Source organism: Vigna unguiculata, unplaced genomic scaffold, assembly GCF_037176805.1.
Source record: "Vigna unguiculata cultivar grain cowpea cultivar isolate G323 ecotype 2 unplaced genomic scaffold, ASM3717680v1 ptg000026l_ERROPOS8025000, whole genome shotgun sequence".
NCBI classification, from domain to species: Eukaryota; Viridiplantae; Streptophyta; class Magnoliopsida; order Fabales; family Fabaceae; genus Vigna; species Vigna unguiculata.
Window position 1 is genome coordinate 153,121 of NW_028196669.1, and position 9,366 is coordinate 162,486.

The 9,366-nt window shown below is 46.7% G+C and overlaps 27 non-coding genes across 27 annotated transcripts; all 27 read left to right on the forward strand.

The window, feature by feature from the left end:
- The first annotated feature begins 196 nt into the window (after nucleotides 1–196).
- LOC146879654 (5S ribosomal RNA) lies at nucleotides 197–315 on the forward strand. Its single transcript, XR_014988602.1, has one exon. It is a non-coding gene; the product is annotated as a 5S ribosomal RNA (ribosomal RNA).
- Nucleotides 316–533: 218 nt separating this feature from the next.
- Nucleotides 534–652, forward strand: LOC146879655 (5S ribosomal RNA). Its single transcript, XR_014988295.1, has one exon. It is a non-coding gene; the product is annotated as a 5S ribosomal RNA (ribosomal RNA).
- Nucleotides 653–870: 218 nt separating this feature from the next.
- LOC146879656 (5S ribosomal RNA) lies at nucleotides 871–989 on the forward strand. The gene has a single exon (XR_014988296.1). It is a non-coding gene; the product is annotated as a 5S ribosomal RNA (ribosomal RNA).
- A 218-nt stretch (nucleotides 990–1,207) lies between these two features.
- Nucleotides 1,208–1,326, forward strand: LOC146879657 (5S ribosomal RNA). Its single transcript, XR_014988297.1, has one exon. It is a non-coding gene; the product is annotated as a 5S ribosomal RNA (ribosomal RNA).
- Nucleotides 1,327–1,544: 218 nt separating this feature from the next.
- Nucleotides 1,545–1,663, forward strand: LOC146879658 (5S ribosomal RNA). The gene has a single exon (XR_014988299.1). It is a non-coding gene; the product is annotated as a 5S ribosomal RNA (ribosomal RNA).
- A 218-nt stretch (nucleotides 1,664–1,881) lies between these two features.
- LOC146879659 (5S ribosomal RNA) lies at nucleotides 1,882–2,000 on the forward strand. Its single transcript, XR_014988300.1, has one exon. It is a non-coding gene; the product is annotated as a 5S ribosomal RNA (ribosomal RNA).
- Nucleotides 2,001–2,218: 218 nt separating this feature from the next.
- Nucleotides 2,219–2,337, forward strand: LOC146879660 (5S ribosomal RNA). The gene has a single exon (XR_014988603.1). It is a non-coding gene; the product is annotated as a 5S ribosomal RNA (ribosomal RNA).
- A 218-nt stretch (nucleotides 2,338–2,555) lies between these two features.
- On the forward strand, nucleotides 2,556–2,674 carry LOC146879661 (5S ribosomal RNA). The gene has a single exon (XR_014988301.1). It is a non-coding gene; the product is annotated as a 5S ribosomal RNA (ribosomal RNA).
- Nucleotides 2,675–2,892: 218 nt separating this feature from the next.
- On the forward strand, nucleotides 2,893–3,011 carry LOC146879662 (5S ribosomal RNA). Its single transcript, XR_014988604.1, has one exon. It is a non-coding gene; the product is annotated as a 5S ribosomal RNA (ribosomal RNA).
- A 218-nt stretch (nucleotides 3,012–3,229) lies between these two features.
- On the forward strand, nucleotides 3,230–3,348 carry LOC146879663 (5S ribosomal RNA). The gene has a single exon (XR_014988302.1). It is a non-coding gene; the product is annotated as a 5S ribosomal RNA (ribosomal RNA).
- Nucleotides 3,349–3,566: 218 nt separating this feature from the next.
- Nucleotides 3,567–3,685, forward strand: LOC146879664 (5S ribosomal RNA). The gene has a single exon (XR_014988303.1). It is a non-coding gene; the product is annotated as a 5S ribosomal RNA (ribosomal RNA).
- Nucleotides 3,686–4,133: 448 nt separating this feature from the next.
- On the forward strand, nucleotides 4,134–4,252 carry LOC146879665 (5S ribosomal RNA). Its single transcript, XR_014988628.1, has one exon. It is a non-coding gene; the product is annotated as a 5S ribosomal RNA (ribosomal RNA).
- Nucleotides 4,253–4,470: 218 nt separating this feature from the next.
- LOC146879666 (5S ribosomal RNA) lies at nucleotides 4,471–4,589 on the forward strand. Its single transcript, XR_014988304.1, has one exon. It is a non-coding gene; the product is annotated as a 5S ribosomal RNA (ribosomal RNA).
- A 218-nt stretch (nucleotides 4,590–4,807) lies between these two features.
- LOC146879667 (5S ribosomal RNA) lies at nucleotides 4,808–4,926 on the forward strand. Its single transcript, XR_014988611.1, has one exon. It is a non-coding gene; the product is annotated as a 5S ribosomal RNA (ribosomal RNA).
- Nucleotides 4,927–5,144: 218 nt separating this feature from the next.
- Nucleotides 5,145–5,263, forward strand: LOC146879668 (5S ribosomal RNA). The gene has a single exon (XR_014988305.1). It is a non-coding gene; the product is annotated as a 5S ribosomal RNA (ribosomal RNA).
- A 218-nt stretch (nucleotides 5,264–5,481) lies between these two features.
- LOC146879669 (5S ribosomal RNA) lies at nucleotides 5,482–5,600 on the forward strand. Its single transcript, XR_014988306.1, has one exon. It is a non-coding gene; the product is annotated as a 5S ribosomal RNA (ribosomal RNA).
- A 218-nt stretch (nucleotides 5,601–5,818) lies between these two features.
- LOC146879670 (5S ribosomal RNA) lies at nucleotides 5,819–5,937 on the forward strand. The gene has a single exon (XR_014988307.1). It is a non-coding gene; the product is annotated as a 5S ribosomal RNA (ribosomal RNA).
- A 218-nt stretch (nucleotides 5,938–6,155) lies between these two features.
- Nucleotides 6,156–6,274, forward strand: LOC146879671 (5S ribosomal RNA). The gene has a single exon (XR_014988575.1). It is a non-coding gene; the product is annotated as a 5S ribosomal RNA (ribosomal RNA).
- Nucleotides 6,275–6,492: 218 nt separating this feature from the next.
- On the forward strand, nucleotides 6,493–6,611 carry LOC146879672 (5S ribosomal RNA). Its single transcript, XR_014988308.1, has one exon. It is a non-coding gene; the product is annotated as a 5S ribosomal RNA (ribosomal RNA).
- Nucleotides 6,612–6,829: 218 nt separating this feature from the next.
- Nucleotides 6,830–6,948, forward strand: LOC146879673 (5S ribosomal RNA). The gene has a single exon (XR_014988310.1). It is a non-coding gene; the product is annotated as a 5S ribosomal RNA (ribosomal RNA).
- A 218-nt stretch (nucleotides 6,949–7,166) lies between these two features.
- Nucleotides 7,167–7,285, forward strand: LOC146879674 (5S ribosomal RNA). The gene has a single exon (XR_014988311.1). It is a non-coding gene; the product is annotated as a 5S ribosomal RNA (ribosomal RNA).
- A 218-nt stretch (nucleotides 7,286–7,503) lies between these two features.
- Nucleotides 7,504–7,622, forward strand: LOC146879675 (5S ribosomal RNA). Its single transcript, XR_014988312.1, has one exon. It is a non-coding gene; the product is annotated as a 5S ribosomal RNA (ribosomal RNA).
- Nucleotides 7,623–7,840: 218 nt separating this feature from the next.
- On the forward strand, nucleotides 7,841–7,959 carry LOC146879676 (5S ribosomal RNA). The gene has a single exon (XR_014988313.1). It is a non-coding gene; the product is annotated as a 5S ribosomal RNA (ribosomal RNA).
- Nucleotides 7,960–8,177: 218 nt separating this feature from the next.
- On the forward strand, nucleotides 8,178–8,296 carry LOC146879677 (5S ribosomal RNA). The gene has a single exon (XR_014988605.1). It is a non-coding gene; the product is annotated as a 5S ribosomal RNA (ribosomal RNA).
- A 218-nt stretch (nucleotides 8,297–8,514) lies between these two features.
- LOC146879678 (5S ribosomal RNA) lies at nucleotides 8,515–8,633 on the forward strand. Its single transcript, XR_014988314.1, has one exon. It is a non-coding gene; the product is annotated as a 5S ribosomal RNA (ribosomal RNA).
- A 218-nt stretch (nucleotides 8,634–8,851) lies between these two features.
- LOC146879679 (5S ribosomal RNA) lies at nucleotides 8,852–8,970 on the forward strand. The gene has a single exon (XR_014988567.1). It is a non-coding gene; the product is annotated as a 5S ribosomal RNA (ribosomal RNA).
- Nucleotides 8,971–9,188: 218 nt separating this feature from the next.
- Nucleotides 9,189–9,307, forward strand: LOC146879680 (5S ribosomal RNA). Its single transcript, XR_014988315.1, has one exon. It is a non-coding gene; the product is annotated as a 5S ribosomal RNA (ribosomal RNA).
- Nucleotides 9,308–9,366: the final 59 nt, after the last annotated feature.

The window sequence follows — 9,366 nt, forward strand, 5'->3', positions numbered from 1 at the left end:
CCACGTTCTTTTCATCACTGTTTTCTTTTGCAATCAAATCCTAAATTATCACCTAAATCATTCCAACTGACTACTACCAAAATCTCTTCAGACCAAAACAACCCACCTCACGTCCCCGTGCCCCCGCGCCGCGCCAAGTGTTCAAACTTAGGCCCAATGCGAAACCCATATGTACATTGATCGTGCAATACTTCACAGGTGCGATCATACCAGCACTAATGCACCGGATCCCATCAGAACTCCGCAGTTAAGCGTGCTTGGGCGAGAGTAGTACTAGGATGGGTGACCTCCTGGGAAGTCCTCCTGTTGCACCTCTTTTTTACGTTATTTTCTTTTCCCACGTTCTTTTCATCACTGTTTTCTTTTGCAATCAAATCCTAAATTATCACCTAAATCATTCCAACTGACTACTACCAAAATCTCTTCAGACCAAAACAACCCACCTCACCTCCCCGTGCCCCCGCGCCGCGCCAAGTGTTCAAACTTAGGCCCAATGCGAAACCCATATGTACATTGATCGTGCAATACTTCACAGGTGCGATCATACCAGCACTAATGCACCGGATCCCATCAGAACTCCGCAGTTAAGCGTGCTTGGGCGAGAGTAGTACTAGGATGGGTGACCTCCTGGGAAGTCCTCGTGTTGCACCTCTTTTTTACGTTATTTTCTTTTCCCACGTTCTTTTCATCACTGTTTTCTTTTGCAATCAAATCCTAAATTATCACCTAAATCATTCCAACTGACTACTACCAAAATCTCTTCAGACCAAAACAACCCACCTCACCTCCCCGTGCCCCCGCGCCGCGCCAAGTGTTCAAACTTAGGCCCAATGCGAAACCCATATGTACATTGATCGTGCAATACTTCACAGGTGCGATCATACCAGCACTAATGCACCGGATCCCATCAGAACTCCGCAGTTAAGCGTGCTTGGGCGAGAGTAGTACTAGGATGGGTGACCTCCTGGGAAGTCCTCGTGTTGCACCTCTTTTTTACGTTATTTTCTTTTCCCACGTTCTTTTCATCACTGTTTTCTTTTGCAATCAAATCCTAAATTATCACCTAAATCATTCCAACTGACTACTACCAAAATCTCTTCAGACCAAAACAACCCACCTCACGTCCCCGTGCCCCCGCGCCGCGCCAAGTGTTCAAACTTAGGCCCAATGCGAAACCCATATGTACATTGATCGTGCAATACTTCACAGGTGCGATCATACCAGCACTAATGCACCGGATCCCATCAGAACTCCGCAGTTAAGCGTGCTTGGGCGAGAGTAGTACTAGGATGGGTGACCTCCTGGGAAGTCCTCGTGTTGCACCTCTTTTTTACGTTATTTTCTTTTCCCACGTTCTTTTCATCACTGTTTTCTTTTGCAATCAAATCCTAAATTATCACCTAAATCATTCCAACTGACTACTACCAAAATCTCTTCAGACCAAAACAACCCACCTCACCTCCCCGTGCCCCCGCGCCGCGCCAAGTGTTCAAACTTAGGCCCAATGCGAAACCCATATGTACATTGATCGTGCAATACTTCACAGGTGCGATCATACCAGCACTAATGCACCGGATCCCATCAGAACTCCGCAGTTAAGCGTGCTTGGGCGAGAGTAGTACTAGGATGGGTGACCTCCTGGGAAGTCCTCGTGTTGCACCTCTTTTTTACGTTATTTTCTTTTCCCACGTTCTTTTCATCACTGTTTTCTTTTGCAATCAAATCCTAAATTATCACCTAAATCATTCCAACTGACTACTACCAAAATCTCTTCAGACCAAAACAACCCACCTCACCTCCCCGTGCCCCCGCGCCGCGCCAAGTGTTCAAACTTAGGCCCAATGCGAAACCCATATGTACATTGATCGTGCAATACTTCACAGGTGCGATCATACCAGCACTAATGCACCGGATCCCATCAGAACTCCGCAGTTAAGCGTGCTTGGGCGAGAGTAGTACTAGGATGGGTGACCTCCTGGGAAGTCCTCGTGTTGCACCTCTTTTTTACGTTATTTTCTTTTCCCACGTTCTTTTCATCACTGTTTTCTTTTGCAATCAAATCCTAAATTATCACCTAAATCATTCCAACTGACTACTACCAAAATCTCTTCAGACCAAAACAACCCACCTCACGTCCCCGTGCCCCCGCGCCGCGCCAAGTGTTCAAACTTAGGCCCAATGCGAAACCCATATGTACATTGATCGTGCAATACTTCACAGGTGCGATCATACCAGCACTAATGCACCGGATCCCATCAGAACTCCGCAGTTAAGCGTGCTTGGGCGAGAGTAGTACTAGGATGGGTGACCTCCTGGGAAGTCCTCCTGTTGCACCTCTTTTTTACGTTATTTTCTTTTCCCACGTTCTTTTCATCACTGTTTTCTTTTGCAATCAAATCCTAAATTATCACCTAAATCATTCCAACTGACTACTACCAAAATCTCTTCAGACCAAAACAACCCACCTCACCTCCCCGTGCCCCCGCGCCGCGCCAAGTGTTCAAACTTAGGCCCAATGCGAAACCCATATGTACATTGATCGTGCAATACTTCACAGGTGCGATCATACCAGCACTAATGCACCGGATCCCATCAGAACTCCGCAGTTAAGCGTGCTTGGGCGAGAGTAGTACTAGGATGGGTGACCTCCTGGGAAGTCCTCGTGTTGCACCTCTTTTTTACGTTATTTTCTTTTCCCACGTTCTTTTCATCACTGTTTTCTTTTGCAATCAAATCCTAAATTATCACCTAAATCATTCCAACTGACTACTACCAAAATCTCTTCAGACCAAAACAACCCACCTCACGTCCCCGTGCCCCCGCGCCGCGCCAAGTGTTCAAACTTAGGCCCAATGCGAAACCCATATGTACATTGATCGTGCAATACTTCACAGGTGCGATCATACCAGCACTAATGCACCGGATCCCATCAGAACTCCGCAGTTAAGCGTGCTTGGGCGAGAGTAGTACTAGGATGGGTGACCTCCTGGGAAGTCCTCCTGTTGCACCTCTTTTTTACGTTATTTTCTTTTCCCACGTTCTTTTCATCACTGTTTTCTTTTGCAATCAAATCCTAAATTATCACCTAAATCATTCCAACTGACTACTACCAAAATCTCTTCAGACCAAAACAACCCACCTCACCTCCCCGTGCCCCCGCGCCGCGCCAAGTGTTCAAACTTAGGCCCAATGCGAAACCCATATGTACATTGATCGTGCAATACTTCACAGGTGCGATCATACCAGCACTAATGCACCGGATCCCATCAGAACTCCGCAGTTAAGCGTGCTTGGGCGAGAGTAGTACTAGGATGGGTGACCTCCTGGGAAGTCCTCGTGTTGCACCTCTTTTTTACGTTATTTTCTTTTCCTACGTTCTTTTCATCACTGTTTTCTTTTGCAATCAAATCCTAAATTATCACCTAAATCATTCCAACTGACTACTACCAAAATCTCTTCAGACCAAAACAACCCACCTCACGTCCCCGTGCCCCCGCGCCGCGCCAAGTGTTCAAACTTAGGCCCAATGCGAAACCCATATGTACATTGATCGTGCAATACTTCACAGGTGCGATCATACCAGCACTAATGCACCGGATCCCATCAGAACTCCGCAGTTAAGCGTGCTTGGGCGAGAGTAGTACTAGGATGGGTGACCTCCTGGGAAGTCCTCGTGTTGCACCTCTTTTTTACGTTATTTTCTTTTCCCACGTTCTTTTCATCACTGTTTTCTTTTGCAATCAAATCCTAAATTATCACCTAAATCATTCCAACTGACTACTACCAAAATCTCTTCAGACCAAAACAACCCACCTCACGTCCCCGTGCCCCCGCGCCGCGCCAAGTGTTCAAACTTAGGCCCAATGCGAAACCCATATGTACATTGATCGTGCAATACTTCACAGGTGCGATCATACCAGCACTAATGCACCGGATCCCACGTTCTTTTCATCACTGTTTTCTTTTGCAATCAAATCCTAAATTATCACCTAAATCATTCCAACTGACTACTACCAAAATCTCTTCAGACCAAAAAAACCCACCTCACGTCCCCGTGCCCCCGCGCCGCGCCAAGTGTTCAAACTTAGGCCCAATGCGAAACCCATATGTACATTGATCGTGCAATACTTCACAGGTGCGATCATACCAGCACTAATGCACCGGATCCCATCAGAACTCCTCAGTTAAGTGTGCTTGGGCGAGAGTAGTACTAGGATGGGTGACCTCCTGGGAAGTCCTCGTGTTGCACCTCTTTTTTACGTTATTTTCTTTTCCCACGTTCTTTTCATCACTGTTTTCTTTTGCAATCAAATCCTAAATTATCACCTAAATCATTCCAACTGACTACTACCAAAATCTCTTCAGACCAAAACAACCCACCTCACCTCCCCGTGCCCCCGCGCCGCGCCAAGTGTTCAAACTTAGGCCCAATGCGAAACCCATATGTACATTGATCGTGCAATACTTCACAGGTGCGATCATACCAGCACTAATGCACCGGATCCCATCAGAACTCCGCAGTTAAGCGTGCTTGGGCGAGAGTAGTACTAGGATGGGTGACCTCCTGGGAAGTCCTCGTGTTGCACCTCTTTTTTACGTTATTTTCTTTTCCTACGTTCTTTTCATCACTGTTTTCTTTTGCAATCAAATCCTAAATTATCACCTAAATCATTCCAACTGACTACTACCAAAATCTCTTCAGACCAAAACAACCCACCTCACGTCCCCGTGCCCCCGCGCCGCGCCAAGTGTTCAAACTTAGGCCCAATGCGAAACCCATATGTACATTGATCGTGCAATACTTCACAGGTGCGATCATACCAGCACTAATGCACCGGATCCCATCAGAACTCCGCAGTTAAGCGTGCTTGGGCGAGAGTAGTACTAGGATGGGTGACATCCTGGGAAGTCCTCGTGTTGCACCTCTTTTTTACGTTATTTTCTTTTCCCACGTTCTTTTCATCACTGTTTTCTTTTGCAATCAAATCCTAAATTATCACCTAAATCATTCCAACTGACTACTACCAAAATCTCTTCAGACCAAAACAACCCACCTCACCTCCCCGTGCCCCCGCGCCGCGCCAAGTGTTCAAACTTAGGCCCAATGCGAAACCCATATGTACATTGATCGTGCAATACTTCACAGGTGCGATCATACCAGCACTAATGCACCGGATCCCATCAGAACTCCGCAGTTAAGCGTGCTTGGGCGAGAGTAGTACTAGGATGGGTGACCTCCTGGGAAGTCCTCGTGTTGCACCTCTTTTTTACGTTATTTTCTTTTCCCACGTTCTTTTCATCACTGTTTTCTTTTGCAATCAAATCCTAAATTATCACCTAAATCATTCCAACTGACTACTACCAAAATCTCTTCAGACCAAAACAACCCACCTCACGTCCCCGTGCCCCCGCGCCGCGCCAAGTGTTCAAACTTAGGCCCAATGCGAAACCCATATGTACATTGATCGTGCAATACTTCACAGGTGCGATCATACCAGCACTAATGCACCGGATCCCATCAGAACTCCGCAGTTAAGCGTGCTTGGGCGAGAGTAGTACTAGGATGGGTGACCTCCTGGGAAGTCCTCGTGTTGCACCTCTTTTTTACGTTATTTTCTTTTCCCACGTTCTTTTCATCACTGTTTTCTTTTGCAATCAAATCCTAAATTATCACCTAAATCATTCCAACTGACTACTACCAAAATCTCTTCAGACCAAAACAACCCACCTCACCTCCCCGTGCCCCCGCGCCGCGCCAAGTGTTCAAACTTAGGCCCAATGCGAAACCCATATGTACATTGATCGTGCAATACTTCACAGGTGCGATCATACCAGCACTAATGCACCGGATCCCATCAGAACTCCGCAGTTAAGCGTGCTTGGGCGAGAGTAGTACTAGGATGGGTGACCTCCTGGGAAGTCCTCGTGTTGCACCTCTTTTTTACGTTATTTTCTTTTCCCACGTTCTTTTCATCACTGTTTTCTTTTGCAATCAAATCCTAAATTATCACCTAAATCATTCCAACTGACTACTACCAAAATCTCTTCAGACCAAAACAACCCACCTCACGTCCCCGTGCCCCCGCGCCGCGCCAAGTGTTCAAACTTAGGCCCAATGCGAAACCCATATGTACATTGATCGTGCAATACTTCACAGGTGCGATCATACCAGCACTAATGCACCGGATCCCATCAGAACTCCGCAGTTATGCGTGCTTGGGCGAGAGTAGTACTAGGATGGGTGACCTCCTGGGAAGTCCTCGTGTTGCACCTCTTTTTTACGTTATTTTCTTTTCCCACGTTCTTTTCATCACTGTTTTCTTTTGCAATCAAATCCTAAATTATCACCTAAATCATTCCAACTGACTACTACCAAAATCTCTTCAGACCAAAACAACCCACCTCACCTCCCCGTGCCCCCGCGCCGCGCCAAGTGTTCAAACTTAGGCCCAATGCGAAACCCATATGTACATTGATCGTGCAATACTTCACAGGTGCGATCATACCAGCACTAATGCACCGGATCCCATCAGAACTCCGCAGTTAAGCGTGCTTGGGCGAGAGTAGTACTAGGATGGGTGACCTCCTGGGAAGTCCTCGTGTTGCACCTCTTTTTTACGTTATTTTCTTTTCCCACGTTCTTTTCATCACTGTTTTCTTTTGCAATCAAATCCTAAATTATCACCTAAATCATTCCAACTGACTACTACCAAAATCTCTTCAGACCAAAACAACCCACCTCACCTCCCCGTGCCCCCGCGCCGCGCCAAGTGTTCAAACTTAGGCCCAATGCGAAACCCATATGTACATTGATCGTGCAATACTTCACAGGTGCGATCATACCAGCACTAATGCACCGGATCCCATCAGAACTCCGCAGTTAAGCGTGCTTGGGCGAGAGTAGTACTAGGATGGGTGACCTCCTGGGAAGTCCTCGTGTTGCACCTCTTTTTTACGTTATTTTCTTTTCCCACGTTCTTTTCATCACTGTTTTCTTTTGCAATCAAATCCTAAATTATCACCTAAATCATTCCAACTGACTACTACCAAAATCTCTTCAGACCAAAACAACCCACCTCACGTCCCCGTGCCCCCGCGCCGCGCCAAGTGTTCAAACTTAGGCCCAATGCGAAACCCATATGTACATTGATCGTGCAATACTTCACAGGTGCGATCATACCAGCACTAATGCACCGGATCCCATCAGAACTCCGCAGTTAAGCGTGCTTGGGCGAGAGTAGTACTAGGATGGGTGACCTCCTGGGAAGTCCTCGTGTTGCACCTCTTTTTTACGTTATTTTCTTTTCCCACGTTCTTTTCATCACTGTTTTCTTTTGCAATCAAATCCTAAATTATCACCTAAATCATTCCAACTGACTACTACCAAAATCTCTTCAGACCAAAACAACCCACCTCACCTCCCCGTGCCCCCGCGCCGCGCCAAGTGTTCAAACTTAGGCCCAATGCGAAACCCATATGTACATTGATCGTGCAATACTTCACAGGTGCGATCATACCAGCACTAATGCACCGGATCCCATCAGAACTCCGCAGTTAAGCGTGCTTGGGCGAGAGTAGTACTAGGATGGGTGACCTCCTGGGAAGTCCTCGTGTTGCACCTCTTTTTTACGTTATTTTCTTTTCCCACGTTCTTTTCATCACTGTTTTCTTTTGCAATCAAATCCTAAATTATCACCTAAATCATTCCAACTGACTACTACCAAAATCTCTTCAGACCAAAACAACCCACCTCACCTCCCCGTGCCCCCGCGCCGCGCCAAGTGTTCAAACTTAGGCCCAATGCGAAACCCATATGTACATTGATCGTGCAATACTTCACAGGTGCGATCATACCAGCACTAATGCACCGGATCCCATCAGAACTCCGCAGTTAAGCGTGCTTGGGCGAGAGTAGTACTAGGATGGGTGACCTCCTGGGAAGTCCTCGTGTTGCACCTCTTTTTTACGTTATTTTCTTTTCCCACGTTCTTTTCATCACTGTTTTCTTTTGCAATCAAATCCTAAATTATCACCTAAATCATTCCAACTGACTACTACCAAAATCTCTTCAGACCAAAACAACCCACCTCACGTCCCCGTGCCCCCGCGCCGCGCCAAGTGTTCAAACTTAGGCCCAATGCGAAACCCATATGTACATTGATCGTGCAATACTTCACAGGTGCGATCATACCAGCACTAATGCACCGGATCCCATCAGAACTCCGCAGTTAAGCGTGCTTGGGCGAGAGTAGTACTAGGATGGGTGACCTCCTGGGAAGTCCTCCTGTTGCACCTCTTTTTTACGTTATTTTCTTTTCCCACGTTCTTTTCATCACTGTTTTCTTTTGCAATCAAATCCTAAATTATCACCTAAATCATTCCAACTGACTACTACCAAAATCTCTTCAGACCAAAACAACCCACCTCACCTCCCCGTGCCCCCGCGCCGCGCCAAGTGTTCAAACTTAGGCCCAATGCGAAACCCATATGTACATTGATCGTGCAATACTTCACAGGTGCGATCATACCAGCACTAATGCACCGGATCCCATCAGAACTCCGCAGTTAAGCGTGCTTGGGCGAGAGTAGTACTAGGATGGGTGACCTCCTGGGAAGTCCTCGTGTTGCACCTCTTTTTTACGTTATTTTCTTTTCCTACGTTCTTTTCATCACTGTTTTCTTTTGCAATCAAATCCTAAATTATCACCTAAATCATTCCAACTGACTACTACCAAAATCTCTTCAGACCAAAACAACCCACCTCACGTCCCCGTGCCCCCGCGCCGCGCCAAGTGTTCAAACTTAGGCCCAATGCGAAACCCATATGTACATTGATCGTGCAATACTTCACAGGTGCGATCATACCAGCACTAATGCACCGGATCCCATCAGAACTCCGCAGTTAAGCGTGCTTGGGCGAGAGTAGTACTAGGATGGGTGACCTCCTGGGATGTCCTCGTGTTGCACCTCTTTTTTACGTTATTTTCTTTTCCCACGTTCTTTTCATCACTGTTTTCTTTTGCAATCAAATCCTAAATTATCACCTAAATCATTCCAACTGACTACTACCAAAATCTCTTCAGACCAAAACAACCCACCTCACCTCCCCGTGCCCCCGCGCCGCGCCAAGTGTTCAAACTTAGGCCCAATGCGAAACCCATATGTACATTGATCGTGCAATACTTCACAGGTGCGATCATACCAGCACTAATGCACCGGATCCCATCAGAACTCCGCAGTTAAGCGTGCTTGGGCGAGAGTAGTACTAGGATGGGTGACCTCCTGGGAAGTCCTCGTGTTGCACCTCTTTTTTACGTTATTTTCTTTTCCCACGTTCTTTTCATCACTGTTTTCTTTTGCAATCAA